The following is a 19,778-nucleotide window of genomic DNA, read 5'->3' as shown; positions in this document are numbered from 1 at the left end:
TCTTAGATTTTCTTTTAATAATATAAACACACCTCTTTTCTTTTTCTTCAAAATAAACACCGCTAAGACTCTAAAACAAAATAATCTTAAAAATGCAAAAAAAAAAAAAAAAACTTCTTGTATTAACTTCCCGCCACTATCCTTACCTAAATATTCAATTAAGCCCATCTTTTGTTTAAAATTTTGATAAACCAATCAAATGATGATATATTACAGCTTTTAGTTTAATAATGATTAAAAATTATAAAAAAATATTAAATATTTAAAATATTAAAATTGATGTAATCTTGTTAAAATAATAAAAACTTATAAAAATATATTAGAATTCACAAATATATTAAAAATATTAAAAATGATATAAATTTATAAAAATTTATTAGAATTCATAAAAATAATAAAAATATTAAATTTGATATAAACTTATAAAAATTATAAATAAAAAAATCATAAAAGCTTGAACTGGACTAATTAGCCCAAAATCGGTAAGGGTATTGATCCTATAGCACCTTATATTCAACCCTGTTGTCGGATTTGAGATACAATGTGTCACAATCTTTGCCGGAGCAATTAAAATCAAAATATTCAATTAATATTAATTAACATGAAAGTACAAGTACTATAAGCACATGATACGACATATAATCATTACAAGTACTATAAGCACATGATACGACATATAATCATTCTCAGTCTTATACGAGCTTGCAAAAGCTCTTGTAACATCCCGAAATAGGGCCTAAACGGAACAGTGGTTGCGAAACCACAAATTCGAGGTAGAAAAATTTATTTTATTATCATTTTAAGGTTTATGGCATGATTGCATGATTGTGTGAAAATTTCGTTTAGAAATTTTATCGATAGAGGGTCTAATTTGATATTTAGGACTATATTGCAAAAGTTGTAAAATGTGTGTTCTAGTTCACAAAGTTATTAAGTACTAGTGAGTAATGGGGTTTTAAAGTGGAGGTCCTTGGATAGTAATTAGACCATTATACTAGTTTGGACAAAAATACCTAAAGGAAAATAAAACACCATAGTTTTTAATTAAGGGCATTTTAGTCATTTAGTTATTAAAATGAATTAAAAACAAAATTAAAAGTCAATTTTTGTCCATCTTCTTCATTAGGCCGAAATTTCAAGGTTTCTCCATAGCTAGGGTTTGTTCCAAGCTTCCAAGCTCCATAGTAAGTGATTCCAAGCCCCGTTTTTAATGTTCTTTATGTTTTTGGAGTCCCGGTAACTTGATTAAGCTTATTCTAGTAATAATTCAACCTAGGGTTCATATTTGGAAAAATGCCCATAAGTGAAATTTGTGTATTTTGATGTTTTATGATAGAATATTAGGTTTTAAATTATGTTAGACAACTTGTGCTACTCGGTTTTAAGTGAAAACGAGTAGAAGGGCTTAATCGGTAAAATACCTAATAGTCATAAGTACATGTTAGAGTGAGAATTTGATGTTGTCATAGAAGGGAAAAATAATCAGCATGTCATAAAACATAAGAAAATAGGATGAAGTTTAATTTCCGAGCCTTGGGGAAAAAGTGTAAATATGTAAAAGTTTAAGGGCAAAAATGTAATTTTACCAAAGTTTGGATCAAGGACTGTTTTAATAAATGTGAGTATTAAATAAGCTAAATTTTTTTATTATAGATCAAGAAGAACAAAATCCAAACTTAGACCGGGGAAAGAAAATGATAGTGGACTAAATCGATATAGTTGATCGTATTTTGTTTCGAGGTAAGTTTGCGGTAAATAAATGCAATTTTCTATTATTTTATGTTAATTTTGTTAATTTCCAGCATGTGTATATTTATTTTATGAAATTATTCAAAGAAGACTCAAGCATGAATTGACGGAGAAGTAATTTTAGAAAGTCCTAGTTGAACTTTAGAAATGTGTAGGACACAAATGTCATGACATTAGGGTTTAAGGATATCATGTAAGACCATGCCAAGGCATGGCAATTGGTAAGGTTTCTAAGGCAAGGAAATCATGTAAGACCATGTCAAGACATGGCATTGATAAGTTACTATAAGGCAAAGGTCCCATGTAAGACCATGCCAAGGCATGGCATTGGTGAGTTCATAAGGCAAGGATACCATGTAAGACCATGTCAACACATGGCAATGGTAAGTTTCAAAAGGATACCACGTAAGACCATGACAAGTCATGGCAATGGTAAGGTACCCGCGTATCCTTAGTATTCCAAGTGGTTCAACGGGAAAATTTAAAGAGAATATCAAGGTAAGGTAAGATAAGATAAGACGAGTTATACTAAAAAGGTAAGACAAGTTCATGCTAGAAGAGCAAAGGTAAGTACATAATGTTCATGTATGCTTGATAAGGAAAAAAGTAAGTAAAATGTATTAATAAATTTGATTAAGTAAGTAAGTATTTAAGTAAGTGAAGAAGTATAAAATATGTCTATGACAATTAATGAAGTTGCATTAAGTAGTATCATGCCAAGTAGTAAGATAATTCTTATGAATGTTGTTATTTATTTGCATGCAAACTTACTAAGCTTAATGCTTACCCCCTTTATTTTCCTTCTTTTTATAGTTTTGTCAAGCTAACTCGAGAATCGTAAAGTACGTCGGAGGTCCGGGCACACTATCACGAGGATTATTTTGGTATAGCTAGACGTTTCATTTTGAGTATGGCATGTATAGCATCGTAGCCATTTTGTGTGTATGATCTTATGATATGGCTGATGAATGGTATGTAAATGCTTGATAATGATTAGCTGTTGGAATGGCTAATCAAGGACATGTTTAGTGTTATGTATGCCTAAATGCTAGTTATTCCATGGAAATCATGAAAAAGGTGAAATTAGCTTTAAAATAGTATCGGACAGCAATAATGACATGAAATTGGAAAATCACTAAAAATAGTAGAAATGGATTTAGATAGTGAATGAGATATAGAATTAAAACTTGATGAGTCTATTTTCATATGGATGGAACAAAATAGGTATATGAGTGATATTTTATGAGATATTTAAGTTTTTGTGAAATAGGGCCAGAGCAATTTCTGGATCCCCTGTTCTGACTTTAGAAATTCACCAAAAATTGTACAAAGATAATTAGAAGTCATGATTTACATGTACAGATTTCTTATTGAGTTTAGTTTTATAAGAAACAAACAGAATAATAATTGAAACTCTGTACAGGTAGATATTTAATTCGTAATACACAGGGGTCAGAGTAGTCGAACCCTGAAACAGGGGAGACTTTAACTAATAAATTGTACTAGTTGGCCCAACCAAAAATTCTAGAAAAAAATTTAGTTGATAGATATATGAGTCTAGTTTCAGGGAAAATTTACAGAATTGGATTTCGAGTTTTGTAACTCGAGATATGAATTTTTAAGCTACTGTGACGCAGTTTGCCAGCCTGTCTGGAAGTTCTAAAATAAATTGTTTGAGCTGTTTAATTAATGAATTAAGTCCGTTAACACTCGTGCTCGACTCTGGCGAAGGTCTCGGGTTCGGGGCGTTACAACTCTAATGCTAACTTGGGACTAAATTGTACTTTCATGTCAAAGACTTTCAATTACATGGAATCATGCTTATACCAAACTTACATCTACTCATGTTATAGGTGCCATTACTACTTAATTTGATTAAGTTCATTACATGCTACAATCACCAAGTAGGTACCATTGCAATGCTATTTGTGCTATTCAACAATAAGTGTACCATTTCTTTCTTAACAACATACCAATGGATAACATAACATCTACATTACATATACATATTCAAATTCAAATTCATACATTATTTTTAGCTATTTCCGAGCCCATTAGCTCTTTCATTCACACTCGACCCCTAGGGCTCGTTTTCAATTCTTTTTGCATATTATAATTCAATTTCATATATCACTTCACATAACATTTAAACAATTCATTTGTTTGTAACCCTATTAACCAACATGGACTTGGAATGGATACTGTAACACTCCTCATCCAGCTTGATTGCCAGACCTAAGAACAGGTTGCTATAGTAGAAAAAAGACATTTACATACAAAACCATCAAAGAAATATATTATTATTGTTGCTGTTGGTATTATTATTAAAGGTGTTAAAATACAATTCGAAAACTTTTAAACAAAACATGCCATTAGAAAAATGTTCGTCTACAATCTATCCGTCAAATGACTAACCACCCAAATAGTCCGCATTTATAAGTCCGTCAGTTATCCAAAATAAGTTAATTACCCGACTCATTTACTAGATTTGAACATAAGGTATCATATTGCTGAATGTACCTCTCATTTATTAAAATTCCTTCATAAAATAATAAGTTTGAATAATACATTTATCGATTGTCATAGAACTTTCAAAGGTAAATTAAAATCTAACATCAATCCACTTAAATAAATAAACATGTTGTGGCGGGAACTACTATTTGTAATTGGAAACATGTTTTCTTTTAAAAAGGGTTTCTCTGTATGCATAATATTGCCCTCGATCTAACACCATGGTGCATCCCTAGCTTGGTCCCTCCTGGTGTATAGGTTCCACTCATAAACCTGCAACCCAAAACATGTATATAAGTTTCCAAGGAACTTTGTGAGTCTCACTCATATTTACCTTTTTTCGAAAATGTAGATTCCTTTGACTCCATGAGCTGGGTTTCCCTCTTAGACTATGGCAGATACAATTCTAATTTTTGATTGGCGGATAACCATAAGTCAATTTTTGCACTTAAACATCTTATACTCCTTTCACGTTAACTATTTTACACAAGTCCCTTGCGATTGTACTTAGATGTGCTTCTTAGACAACTACCAAGCATATTCTATTATTAGAAGATTCATTACATACTCTCGCAATTACCAGAATACCTATCACTTTTATACCTTTGAACCAACCCATACAAACAAATTTAATGGGGGAAACATTACACTTTAATTCTTGTAATATAAATTCCAAATAGCTTTTGTATAGGATTCAATAGTTCTCAGGTATGGCAGGCTTTTACACTACCAACATTCCAAATGTCACAAGTTCTTTGTCATGGCAGATCATTATGGCGGATTCCACAATTGGTTACTTTGTTGAGTATTCTACTAAAAAATGCCTTGCCGTCATATTCAAACATCACACATGGCAGACTAGCATCTCTCTACTTGATCATTACATAATTCATTCCATTGATTTTCAAGATAACACACCACAAAGGCTTCTAGAAAGAGGTAGCCACATAGGCTTTCCAAAGAATTCGCCACAAAGGCTTTTTAGAGAATTTGTGTTTATTGTCCCGGAAGACACTTTCGGTGGATGCCATGGGTTTTTCCCACATGGTCTTATACCTTCTTTCCCTCTTGGCATATTATCATATGATGCCATGGCCATGGATTTCCACAGATTTATCTCGTGATCTGCTAGTCCGGTTAGATTATAGTTGTCAAATCGGAACACAATAAATCTCTTTCTCATCTTTTTACATAACTCAGAAATTATCAGGCGTTGAACTTATATAACATTGAAGTATAAAACAAGAACTACACACACGTTGGTAATAATACCATATAGTACACAACTCTATACCATGTTGTACATTATTCACCTCAATTTACATATTTGTAGATATCTCTCAGAGACATGCATTCACGTAATTACATTAATTTCAATCCATATTATCATGGTTTTGTATGTAGTTTTGTGGTTTATTTTGTCCACATTTTTCATGGTTTTTGTTTTGTCTTTTGGCATATATGTAAGATTTTTCAATATAAGGGTGCCACCAAATTTATTAAGAACCGTCCTTAAAGGGCTTTATCATGATAGATTACAGTGATGGTGATAGATTCAAGATGGAGACGAGGATAAGCCATTTAAGACTTGGCCTTTTGTGCATCAGTGATACTGGAGGTCTTTTGGGGCTCTTGTCAATTTTTTATTGATTGATCGATGTTCATCGTTAGGTTGATTTGATGATGGCGAGGTTAGGATGCAAATTTTAACAATTTGATCAAGTTGATTCATCTCTAATTGAATTATGCTATTAAATTTGTCGATTTTTGTCCTTAGTCAAATGGTAGCAATTAAATTTGTTTGGTTAAGTTTTACTATTTGTCTTATACTATATGTAAAGTTGTTGATTGTTTATATTCTCATATTCTTTGTCCCTATATTTTTCAAATTTTAAAATTTCATTTTTGATGTGAACAACAATCATTAAATCCATTAATTTTTTTTCAGTATTATAAAGAAATCACAAGTTGACACAGTATTATACATGTGATAATATATTTTTTTAACAAGATTTTTAGAAACAACAAAATTATTTTAATGAATTTAGTTACAATAATTTGATCAGGACTGAAATTTTAAAAATTTAAAAAAGTATAATGCTCATATTAAAATATACAAACTAAACCCAAAAATTATGCATAGAGACTAATAACAAAATTTAACTAAAAATAACTTTTTTTTATTTATCAAAAAAGCTAAAAGAAGTTAAATTAAATTATAAATATGTCGGAGTAGAAGTGTTCATGGGCCGGGCCGGGCTCAACTAAAAAATCATGCCCATTTATTGGGCTCGGGCCGGACCGGGCCTAAAATTTTGTCCAAGCCCGATCCGGATAAAAATACTAAAACCCGAGCCCGGCTCAGCCTGTCCGTATTAATTTTTTATATTATTTTTAAATATATATAATACATCAAAAATACAAAAAATATCAAAATAAATATTTCTCAACAAATTAAAAATAAATTTTAAAAAATATGTAGACTTAAATAACACTAAGATAAATGCAACTTAACAAGCAAATGCTTCTAAAATAATAAAAAAAATTAACAAATACCTTTAAAATAATAAGAAAATTAATAATAAAATAAATTTTATACAATATCCAAACAATAACAACAAAATAATAGCAACATAATAGTAAAATGGTAGCAAAATAGGGAGAAAACAACAAGAAAATAACATTCAAAAATAAAAAAAAAGCAGATTTTTTTATCTTTTAGTGATTTGGGCCAGGCCGGGCCCAGACCCGGGCTAAAAATACTTTACTGAGGCCTGACCCATTTTTTAAACAAGCCTTATTTTTTTGTCCAAGCTCATTCGGGCCTATATTTTTGCCCAAACCCTCCCACATTTCGGGGGGGCCTTCGGACCGGGCCGGGTAGCTCGGCCCATGCACACCTCTATGTCGGAGGGGCTAAAAGTAAAATTTATTTATTTAATCAACAGCCAAAAACCTGCCTGGCATTGTCGCTCGTTGGCAAATGATCAGCAATTAAAATCATGGTAGAAGTCCGAAGGAATTTGAGAAACATTATTAGGTCGTTTGACTTTTGTATGCAATGCCACATGTAATCTCCATTACATGTTCCTCGGCTAAGCTTAACACAACATTTTGGTACCTACTTTATACCCTTTATTTAATATTATTTTTTCTGAAATTCTTTCTGTTAAGAGTTTAACACAGATTTCCTGATAATTGGCCATTATTATTGAATGTAAATCAATATTCTATTGGAATAGAATAGTGAAAGAAATTGATATCACCAAAAAACAGAATTTTAATAATATTCAAACAATTTTTTATTTTTTAAAAAAAATAATATTTAATGTACTGTCGGTGCATAAGTCTAAAACATTATTAATTAAAAAAGAGTGGAGGACCTATAAATTAGTAACTTTTTTAAACTTTATTTAAATATAATTAAATAATAATTCATTATAAATAAATATTAATAACTCTCGAATTTAAAATCTTGAGATTGAAGATTTTGAATCTCAACTTTAAGGTATAGATTTTAATAGTTATGTATGATTAATTATGTTTAAATAAATTATTAATATTTATTTATAAATCCTCTATTATTTTTTATTTAATAATGAAATGTCATGTTAATAATACATCAAATCTTATTTTTTTTAGAATTATCTAATTAAAATTAAATTAAATTATAAAGATACAGAATATGTAATAATAATAATTTATATGTGTTTAAAAATTTATAGTGAGATATTTTCATAATTAAGATGTAACTAGTCCTCGATTCAACAAAAAGGGCAAGCATGGAAACCAAGGTAAGTCGTGCTGAAATTATGTCAGCTTTGGGTAATTAAAGATAACGTCAATCTTGAATGTTGATGAATTTAGGTGGCAATCTTAGGTCATAATCCCCGCTAATTCAGAAGCAATCTTGTCACTAGGGTTAAAAGATGAGTTTTGGGTATCAACATGGTCAAAGATCCAATAATGGCAAAACTTTAGAGGTCACCAAAAAAAAAAAAAGCCAATAATGAAGGCACTTAAACTCAGAAAAGAAAGAAAAGGGCAGGGCAAGTATTTCGGTAATCAATCAGTGATGCCATGTGCCTCATCTTTGGGCATTATCCAATCCAAAAAAAAACCATGGAGTGGGAGTTGGAGTGGGAGTGGGGGGACCTATTTGGTTTTGTCGATAAGGCTTTTCATCTTTTAAGCAAATTATTTTTGCTTCTATTGAAGATAAGATATGGGGCTGGATGACAATGGCAATAACGTGATTCCATTGCTTCTGCCTCGTGGGAACGTGATTCTAACCAAATAACCCAAAGATTTGATTCTTACCACCAAAACAACAACCTTGGAATAACCTAAAAAAGCACATCCTTCTTTGGTATGCTTCATCGATATGATTAACATGAAAAATCACACATAATTTTCCACCTTAAAACTCTTAAAACACAAACTATAAATGAAATCACCTCATCTCATTCATCTTTATACTATTAAATAAGATGAAATAAAGTTAATTTTTTATGAACAAAAAATTAAATTTTTAAATTTTAGAGATTTAAATTCGAATTTCACTATCTACAATTATAATATATAAATACCACGTGATTAAAATTTAAAAAGAAAAAAAAAACTCAAAACTTGTAACATATAAAAAACACAACTTATGCTTTTCAAATTTCACCCTTCTGATTTCAACCTTGGAATATGTAAAATTAATTATTAATATCTTGATATAAAGGATAAAGGCATCATAACCTGGAATGAATAGAGTTAACCTTGGAATATGTAAATTTAATCCATAATATTTTTTATTTTTATTTTTATTCCCTCTCCATCCATTCAGAGAAAGAAAATAGTTTCCTCCAAGATTAAAAATATTTAATGCCCTGCAAACTCTTTGAGCCAATTTCTCTTCTTACAAATATTTTCCATCTTGCTTCATCGTATTTCTTTTTTCAATTTTCGAAAACTCAGATGGAGAAAGACAATTTTAGTCCACTTTCAACAGTGCAATTCTATCTTTTTTACCAATTTGGGGAGACAAATGAGCAGAGAAATCAACAATTGAGTTTTACAATCAGTTGAGATTGTTTTAAAAACAAAATCATTCCTCTAAACAGCAATATGGATGGGCGAGAAGATGCTACAATACTTCTGGAAAGATTTATTTAGAAAAAAACATATTAGTTGGCAATGACATTGATAAATTTTGTTTTAAGTACTTATATAAAACCATGCCTGATTTGGTACCTAATAATTTCTCCTCATTTTTTTTATGGCAATAACCAAATAAACCAAAATTTAAAGACTAACCAAACCGAAATAACCCAACTCAACTTCATCTGTTCCATTAAGTTTATTTACATGGTTTAATACAAACAGTCCAAAACTGGTAAAAAAAAAACATGTCCAGAAATAGCAATTCTGAATTATACTCATCAAATAAACTTTGCAACCCAAGAGAATCCCTCTTTGCTCTAATCCCTAGAGGGAACTAACAACCAATAACTGTATAATATTGCTAAAATCTAAAATATTACAACCAACAACTTGATTTGTCTATTTACAAACGTGAATTACAGAAAAATCAACAAATTTATCCATTAAAAAAAAACCACTATCATGGTTCAGGACCCCTTCCATTTCTAACAAACAATAAATTCTCAATCCTAGCAATAAAAAGAGCTTAGACACATGTATGATTAAGCATGAAAGCTTCCATCCATTCTGTACATATTGAAGATGACAAATAATAAAAGCTACTATGAGTATGATTGCACTCATACTTAGAACAATTCAATGGCATAGGAAAACAGTGTCATGAACCAATTTGAATCATTTTAGTAAATAATTCAGAGTTAGCACCAATAGTAGTGCAAAGATAGGCAAAATGCTCATCCTAATTACTCAAGCAGTCCAAAGAAAAAACAAAAACAACAGTTTAATATCAGCAACATGTCAAAAACAACAATGTAGCACAAACAATCCAAAAAAAAAAACAACTAATAACATTTTTAACTACACATGCAGTTCAAAAAACCAAATACTGGCACTTTACAAGTATTCCAAATAGAAAAACAACAACTAGCAACAGTTTACACTAGTTCGAAAAACAACAAATTGATAACCATAAACACTCCAAAACTTCCAAAGCAACTAGCAATTCCAACAAAGGCGCAAAGATGCACATCCTAATCATGATCAACTGTAATCCTGGACAAATCTGAAAATGTCCAAAAACAACAAATAAGATAACAAGCTTAAAATATAACTAAGTCTAAATTGTTCAACAACTAAGATAATTACCAATACCAAATTTGTCGTGTAATGTCACTTCTTCTTGGAGAGTATTCGGGTCCAATTGTTCAATTGCATAACCAATCTTGAGTACAAAAATGGGCTTGCACAAGCTTAGGAGTCAAAAAACTCTTACTAGATTGTCCACTTTTTTCAACATGCTCAACTTGGTGGTGCGACAATGGCTTATATTCATTAAAAAAATCTGCCAATGCCACATTCAACTTTTTCAACAAAGTGTTGGTTTGGTCACGAGAGTACATTTTCAAGAATGCAAATTGCTCATATCTAATTTTCCTCCTAGGATCAAACATAGAAGCAACATATTCATTCTTTCAACATTACCCCAATACTCATAAAATTTATCTTGCATTCTTTTTTATCATCGAATTGAACTCAACATTAGGATTTTTTTGTCATTCTCGTAATTCAGTATCAACACCACAAATTTCATTAAGAAATTCATTTCCAGTGACATAAGAAGACCTTGAAACTTTCAAAGTGAGGTTATAAAATCTTTTCAAAAAACGACAAAACCTTTTAGCATTTTTCCAATCCCTCTGATTCGACACTCCATCTACCATCAAGAGCTCACCTTTATAATACAGCTCAACATTATCAAATGCTTCAAAAGATCTTTCAAACTTTTGAGCTTGTTCTAACATCAAGTAGGTAGAATTCGACCTAGTGCTAACATCAAGACACAACAAGCTCTTACTTTCAATATGTGCATTTTTAATACGTTTTTTAAACTTTGCCAACCTAGAGTGACATTGTCTTATATATTTCACTGCCTCTATAACACGAGCTACCAAATCATTCATTTCTTTTAACCCTTCATTAACTATAACATTAATGACAACATTAATGATATGTGCAATACATCTCATATGAAGATATTTGCCTTCAACAACAACAGTTAGATTGTATTTTTTTCTTTAAAAATGACATGGCAATATCATTTAAACTAGCATTATTGATAACATATTAATTTGCATGTATTTTGTGTTTAATTCGGTTTATTTCTACATTGATCCCTGCTAATTTTTAATCTTGTCATGGATGCAATTGGAACGTCAAGAGACAAAAACGTGCAGAAAAGGACCAAATTGAAACACAATCAATAAAAATTAGGCAGAATAAAAAACGTGGAGAAAAGCCAAGAACTCATCAGAATTTTTGACTTTGTAAAAGCCAAAAATAGGAAAAAATCTTATTTTATTTTTATTTTGATTTTATGTTAAATTAGTTAAGGCAAAAAATAGCAAACTCTATTTATATAAATAAGGCCTTAACGTCTTTTGGAAAGGCATCTCTTAATTCTACATTCCTACTCCAATTTGAAATTGAATAGAATTAAATTGTTTCTTTCTTTTCTTTCAATTTGGACGTGGATATTCTATTGTTCCATTTACATTTCTTTGTTCTTTTAAAATTGGCCTAATTGCTTTCCAAGTACTTTTTTTTCCTAACTTCCACCATCTTTCATACAAATTCAATCACCTTCCACAAACCTACAAGCATGATTAAATCTATGCTACACTAAATTCCATCTTAGCTTTAGGCCGGTGTTCTTTCCGGTTGGGAATCATGAGATAAATATTCGTGCTAAAAATCATTCCAATCGGTATTCATATTTTTCCTAAGTATCGAGATTGACAACTCATCCCTTAAGGTTAACTCAATTTCAAGTCAAAAAGTGCACATTGGATTGAAGTCGTGTTTGCTGAAATTTGGAGAAACGAGTTGGCCGTGTTGTATTCGAATCTTCGAGAACAAACCAAGGAAGAAGTGTTCAGGTTTAAACGACCCACGCAGTTGAGGCCATTAATTCGGGTTGGGTCTTCAAAGCGCAAGGCTGTCGAAATCTTGAATCAGGAACACGTGTATCTCGGTTAGATAATTGGTAAGGGTTGGTTTGCATGTTGTATCGAGACCAGCTACTAGAGGAAGAATTGGTGGTTAGGACATTCTTAACTTCTATAACTAGCTTACTGTTTGGAGGAGAAGATTAATTTTTCGAGGATCAATTCTTAACACGGAATTTATCGAATCTAAGGGTAAGGTTTATTATTTTTGTTTTGCAAAATTCTGAATTTATTTCCAATTTACATTTATTTTCAATATTAATCAATTGTTTATTTCAACTGATTAGATTATTTACTTTCTTAAACATTCTCAAACCCCCGATTTACTTTTTATTTTTGTTGCAGGTACGTTTGGAGTCGTGGGCATGACTCGTGACACAGCCCTTGACGCAACGAATATTTTGTTCATAAGTGAACACGAAAGTTGATTAAGACATCCAATCCTGTGGACTCGACCCTACTACCACTCTTTACTACTATTTAGAGTTATTTTAGTAGGAATTATTTATGGTGGTTTCGATGCACATCAAATTTTGACGTCGTTGTTGGGGATATGAGATATTATTCTAATTTTTGTTTGTTTACCTTATGACTATATCAGAACTTGGAACTCTAAAGTTTGAATCAGATATTAAAAAATTGGCTCTACAACTACGAAGAGAAGCCATACGACGTGATAAATGGCCAAATCTGGATTCGAAACCATATCACACACCAAAGAGATTTTCTCTTTTGACAAACCAAACGAGATGGCTGAGTAGATGATACGCCAGCTTGCGGCATCTCCGGATGAACAACAACCTTTATATTATAAACTATCTGGCAGAAGGAACTCCGTTTGAGTTAAAATCTAGTTTGATTCATTTACTACCCACCTTCTGTGGACTGCAAAATGAAAACTCGTACACCTACCTTAAGGAATTCCATATGGTGCGCATAAGCATGAAGCCTCAGGGAGTAACTGAAGACCAAATCAAACTTCATGCTTTTCCTTTCTCACTAGTCGACTCTGCTAAAGAGTGGCTATTTTATTTACCTTCGGGATCTATTAATACATGGTCTGACATGTCTCATTTGTTTCTTGATAGGTTTTCCCCTGTAACTCGAGCGGCTGAACTAAGGAGAGACATTGTGGGAATACGTCAGAAAGAGACTGAATCACTTTACAATTATTGGGAGCGATACAAAAAGTTGTGTGCAAGTTGCCCACAACATGGACTGATTGAACAGTCACTCTTGCAATATTTCTATGAGTGATTGCTCCCGATGGAAATGAAATAATAGATGCTGAAAGTGGGGGGCACTCGTTAATATGACGAATCAAAGTGCGAGAGAGTTGATTTCAATAATGGCTGCTAACTTTCAACAATTCTGATCGGCTATAGAACCCACGAGACGAGTTCAAGGGTTAAGTTCTCTATCTCTTAAAGATAAAATCGATAAACTAACTAACGTTGTTCAAACTTTGCTTGCAGATGAAACAGGCCCAACACGGTTGTGTAGAATTTGCGCTAAGCCAGACCATCCGTCACTCATGTCCGATTCTACATGAGGATTCGACAGAACAAGTGAATGTTGTCGAGAACATTCTAGGATCGTCCCAGAGACAGTGTGACCCCTACTCAAACTCATATAATGTGGGTGGAAAGATCACCCGAATCTCAGTTATGGGTCGAATCTGCGGTTCAGTCAACCGTACCAACAAAGGCTAACTTAGAATCAATAGTTACCACCCCCAAAGTCTTCTTTGAAAGCCATAGTGGAAAGACTAGCCAATAGTACTGAGAAACTCCAATAAAAAACTGACATGCATTAACAAGAGTTGGATAAGCAAATGAGTAAACTCGCTCTCACGGTTAGCCGCTTGGAGTCTCAAGGTAAGCTGCCATTCCAAACTGATCCAAATTCTCGACACAATGCAAGCGCTTTGACATTGAGGAGTGGGAAGGTTTTGGAGATTATACCTAACACGAGTCGCGCCCATGACACTAGTCAAGATAGGGAGAAACTTGACATGGAAGTTCCAGTAGAATCAGCACCATAAAAATCATTTGCAGTATCACATCCATTTCCTGGAAGACTTTTCCAGTGCAAGAAGGAGTGAGAAGAGAAGGAGATCCTCGACACCTTTCGAAAGGTAGAAATCAACATACCTCTTCTCGATGCGATTAAGCAGATTCCACGATATGCAAAATTCTTAAAAGAATTATGCACGAATAAAAGGAAACTCTTGGGTAATGAAAAGGTAAGTATCGAAGAAAATGTCTCTGTCATTTTGCAAAGGAAAATAGCGCCAAAATGTAAGGACCAAGACATGTTTTTCATATCTTGTAAAATATGTAGTGTCAATATTAAAAAAAAAACAATGTGTGACTTAGGCGTATCAATTAATGTTATGCCTTTGTCAATTTATAAACTACTTAATGGGGGTCCTTTAAAGGAAACATGTGTAATTATTCAGCCTGTAGATAGATCTATGGTGCATCCAGAGGGAGTATTAGAGGACGTTCTTGTCAAGGTAAACGAGCTAATATTTCCTGTAGACTTCTACATTATCGACATAGAGGATGACAATTCAGCTAATTCGTCTGACATACTTCTCGGAAGGCCATTTTTGAGTACTACACAAATAAAGATTTACGTACAAAGTGGGATACTCACTATGGAATTTGATGGGAAAGTAGTGAAATTCAATGTCTATGAGGCCATGAACCACCCTAGCATGATTTTTAATGTTTCTAACATTGATATAATCGAACCTTTAACTGAATTACATTTAGAATATCATGACGAGGATGAATTACGAGTTGTACTTTGCAGAATTTCAGACTTTGATGCCATGGAAGAACTAGAGGAGTGGATAACCTTTGAAGAGTCTGTTCACAAAATAGTGGCTCATATGGAGGCGTCGCAATTATGGAAAAATTTAGGTAAAATTTTTGAATTATCTCCTTCACAAACCAAACTTGTACCATCTATTTTGCAGTCCCCAGAATTGGAACTCGAACCACTTCCAAAGCATTTGATGTACGCTTTTCTCGGGAAAGGAAATACCTTGTCGGTAATAATCTCGAGTAAACTCTTGAAGGTAGAAGAGGAAATTGGTACAAGTTCTTAGAGACTATAAATAGGTAATTCGATGGATAATAATCGAAATAAAGGGGTTGAGCCCCTCGACTTGCATGCATAAAATTCAAGTGGTGGATAATGCTATTCCCAAAAGAGAGGCTCAAAGGCGTCTCAATCCGCCCATGATGGAGGTGGTAAGGAAAGAAGTCCAAAAGTTGCTTGATGCTGGGATGATCTATCCCATTTCTAACAGTAATTGGGTCAGCCCAGTCCATGTAGTACTGAAAAAGACCGGTGTAACTGTAATTAAAAATGTGGTAGGTGAGATGGTTCCTATTCGGGTCCAAAACGGATGGAGAGTCTGCATCGATTATAGGAAGTTGAATTCCTTAACTCAGAAAGATCATTTTCCACTTCCTTTTATTGACTAGATGTTAGAACGTTTAGCTAGAAAGTCTCATTATTGTTGGCTTGATAGTTACTCAGGGTTTTTCCAGATTCCAGTGGCACCGAAAGATCAAGAGAAGATGACGTTTACGTGTCTATTTGGCACGTTCACTTACAGATGGATGCCGTTCGGACTATGCAATGCACCAGCCATGTTTCATAGGTGAATGGTTAGTATATTTTTCGACTACGTCGAAAAAATAATTGAGGTGTTCATGGACGACTTTCTGTGTATGGTGAGTCTTTTAAGGTATGTTTATTAAATCTTGCAAAAATCTTGGAAAGATGCTTAGAATTTAGTCTTGTTCTAAATTATGAAAAATGTCATTTTATGGTAGAGAAAGGATTAGTTTTAGGTTATACCATCTCTGCTAAGGGAATTTTAGTCGATAAAGCAAAAATAAACATCATTAACTCATTGCCATACCTCAAAACTGTGAGGGAGATTCATTTTTTCCTTGGCCGTACAGGTTTCTACAGGCGGTTCATTAAAGACTTTTCAAAAATTACGCAACTGCTTTACAATCTATTACAGAAGGACAAGGAGTTTGAGTTTGACCAATCATGCAGAGATACGTTTGACACGCTCAAACATAAGCTCATTTCGGCACCTATTGTTCAACCACCAAACTGGAATTATCCTTTTGAGATAATGTGCGACGCAAGTGACCATAGCGTGGGAGCAGTCCTTGGGCAAAGAATCGAGAAAGAACCACACGTTATCTCTTATGCTTCTAAGACTTTGGATGCTGCCAAAGCAATTACTCGACTACTAAAAAAGAGTTTCTAGTTATAGTTATTGCTTTGGAAATTTTTTTCGTATTTGTTAGGGACTAAGATTGTCGTTTTTTCTAATCATACAGCTCTTAAATATCTGATCAAGAAAAAAGAAGCAAAATCGAGGCTTATTAGGTGGATATTACTTTTCCAAGAATTCGATCTCGAAACAAAGGATAAGAAAGGTCGTGAAAATTTTGTAGCTGACCATCTAAGCTGAATATCTCCATCAAAGGATGTCACACCACTTAAAGACAATTTTCCAGATGAAAGCCTGCTTGCTACTTAGAAAGTTTTCCCCTGGTATGCAGATATGGTGAATTACCTTGCTACATGTATAGTCTCTTTTAACTTATCATGGTCTAAAAAAGACAAGATCAAACGTGAATCACGATACTATGTTTGGGATGATCTCTACCTTTGGAAATGTTGTTCCGATCATGTAATTCGAGGATGTGTTGCAGAAATTGAGGTAAACTCAATTTTATCTTTTTGTTATTCTTATGCATGTGGTGGACATTTTACCTTAAATGGACTGCGCATAAAGTACTTAAATGTGGACTATATTGGCCACATATTTTTCGAGATGCATATTTATTCTATAAAACATGTGAAAAGTGTCAAAGGGTAGGAAACTTTAGCCGAAAAAATGAAATGTCCCTAACACCTGTACGTTTTTGTGAAATATTTGATATATGAGCCATAGATTTTATGGGAGCTTTTGTCTCTTCATACGGTAATGTCTATATTTTACTTGTAGTGGACTATGTGTCAAAGTGGGTGGAAGAAAAAACCACTCGTCATGCTGATGCCAAAACGGTAGTCGATTTTCTAAAAAGCAATATTTTTTTTTTTAGATTTGGCATACTATGAGCATTGATCAGTGATCGTGGAACGCATTTTTGTAATAAAGTAATCAACACACTTTTGAAAAAATACGGGGTAGTACAACAATCAAAGCTTTTCTACGAGAATTTTCAAGTTCACGTAGTTGAAGAGTTAGTCCTCAAATAGCCGATTAAATAAATTTCCAGGTCGTCGAGCTAACGACGTTAAACAAAAGCGCTTTTTGGGAGGCAACCCAAGTTTATTTTCATTTATTTAATTTTGAATTGTAGTAAGATTTAGGTTGTAAATAAATAAATTCTTATTTAATCCAGTGAATTTGCTGTTTTCAGGAACGTAATGTAGGTTATGAATTTTTCCAAAAGTTGGGTAATGATGGTGGCGTGCCCACGCCATGCTAAATGCTTACAATTATTTCTCAATGCTGACAACATCGTTAGAAACACATAGGGAGTATTCTTAACCCTTCTCTTTGCTTGTTGTTTGAGTTACTGAACTTTATTGCATTTAAAACATGCTTGAGGACAAGCATAGAGTAAGTAGGGGGATTGAAAATTGTAAGTATGCATGCATGATTTTTGCTACATGTCTCTCTTTTTTATATGTTCAATCTTATACTAGAATTATTCGATAGTTTATTCCGACGTTGAGTGTAACAGCCCAATTTTGGGCTAAGTCGAAACTACCAATCCGAAGTCAAAGAAATTATTTTATTATTATATTAGAGTTATAGCATGTTTATATAGGTGCATGAAAAATTTGGTGAATTAATTTTAGTATTTGGAAGCTTAATTTTGAAAAAGGACTAACTCGCATAAAGGGTAAAAGTTCTATTTTACTTGATAGATATACTAAATAGCTAGAGAGCCATAATTGAAGGCCTTTTCATAAACTGTAATTTATACATATTTTTATCCCATACTTAGCACATTTATGGATGGTTTCTCCTTAGAATTGGTGAATTCGATGCTCCTAATCCTTTAATTTCATGTTTTATACTTAGGCGAGCATAGGAGAGTAGAAAGAGCGAGAAACGGGCTGAAAACGGAGAAAATGGACCCACGTGGGAAATCAACATGGCCTGGACCCTTTGGCAGGATCGAAACACGACTTACACGGGTAGACTACATGCCCGTGCCTATTCAACAGCCTTGACCACAGGCTAGAGTAATCGCACACGGGCGTGTCCCTGCCGAGCCTAAGTATAGTCCTATTCGAAAAAGGCCAATTTTTAGGGTTCTTAGGCATCCAAAAGCCTATTTAAACACCTGAGGAGGCACTTAAGAGGGGGCGCAAAGTAGGAATCAAGGAATTACTCAAGGAAAGCCGATTGATCCATCTCAGAAGCCGGATTCATCATCAAGACTGAAGATCTCCCTTCAAGTTCCTTCAGGATTTTTTGGGTTTTCTTATGTTTTGTTATCTTTATGCTTTTGAGATGTTTTCTTTCATAAGTATGAACTAAACCCCCTAAATACTTAGGGGGAATGAAACTTAAGACAGATCTTGTTATTATTATCTAAATTGTATGATAAATATTTGATTTGTTCTTAATTATGTGTTCTTAATTCTTGTTTTAATATTCCAGGATATTGATTCAAGTTAACACTCTTATTCATAAGAGGAATAGACCCTGTCTAAGAGTAAATTTGTCGTAATTAGGCGGAGTTGATTGCGCGCCTAGAGATAGGGTGACAAGATTTTGTCGGATTAAGGTGAAACCTAATAGAGGAATCCATAGATCGAGTTAATACAATTTTAGGGTGTTAATTAGAAAAAGATTTCAATTATTCAACCTAGGGTTAAACGTTGTTAGTCTCGAGAGAGATAATAATATAACTTAGGGATTTCTACGGATCATGTCAAATGAAAAAATCGTCTGATTCAGAGTCAAATAACAAGTGAAGTCTAGGTGGATTTTTCCTTAGGTATTGTCTTAATCAATCGAATTTTCCCAAAAGTATTTTCCCAAATTTTCTTTCTGTGCATTCTTAATTTAGTAATTAGTTTAGATAACCAAACCTCTTAATTTTTAGGCTAGATAATAAAAAGGAAGTAAATACTAATACTCGTGGTTCCTTTGGGTTCGACAATCCAGTCTTGCTGAACTATACTACTGTTCAATAGGTACACTTGCCTTAATCGTGATAATAAGTTAGTCTCAAGAACGATTCATTTATAAATTTTTAAAACCTGTTACGAATATCGCGCATCAAGTTTTTG

Source organism: Gossypium hirsutum, chromosome A01 (assembly GCF_007990345.1).
Source record: "Gossypium hirsutum isolate 1008001.06 chromosome A01, Gossypium_hirsutum_v2.1, whole genome shotgun sequence".
NCBI classification, from domain to species: Eukaryota; Viridiplantae; Streptophyta; class Magnoliopsida; order Malvales; family Malvaceae; genus Gossypium; species Gossypium hirsutum.
This window is presented reverse-complemented; position numbering follows the sequence as displayed.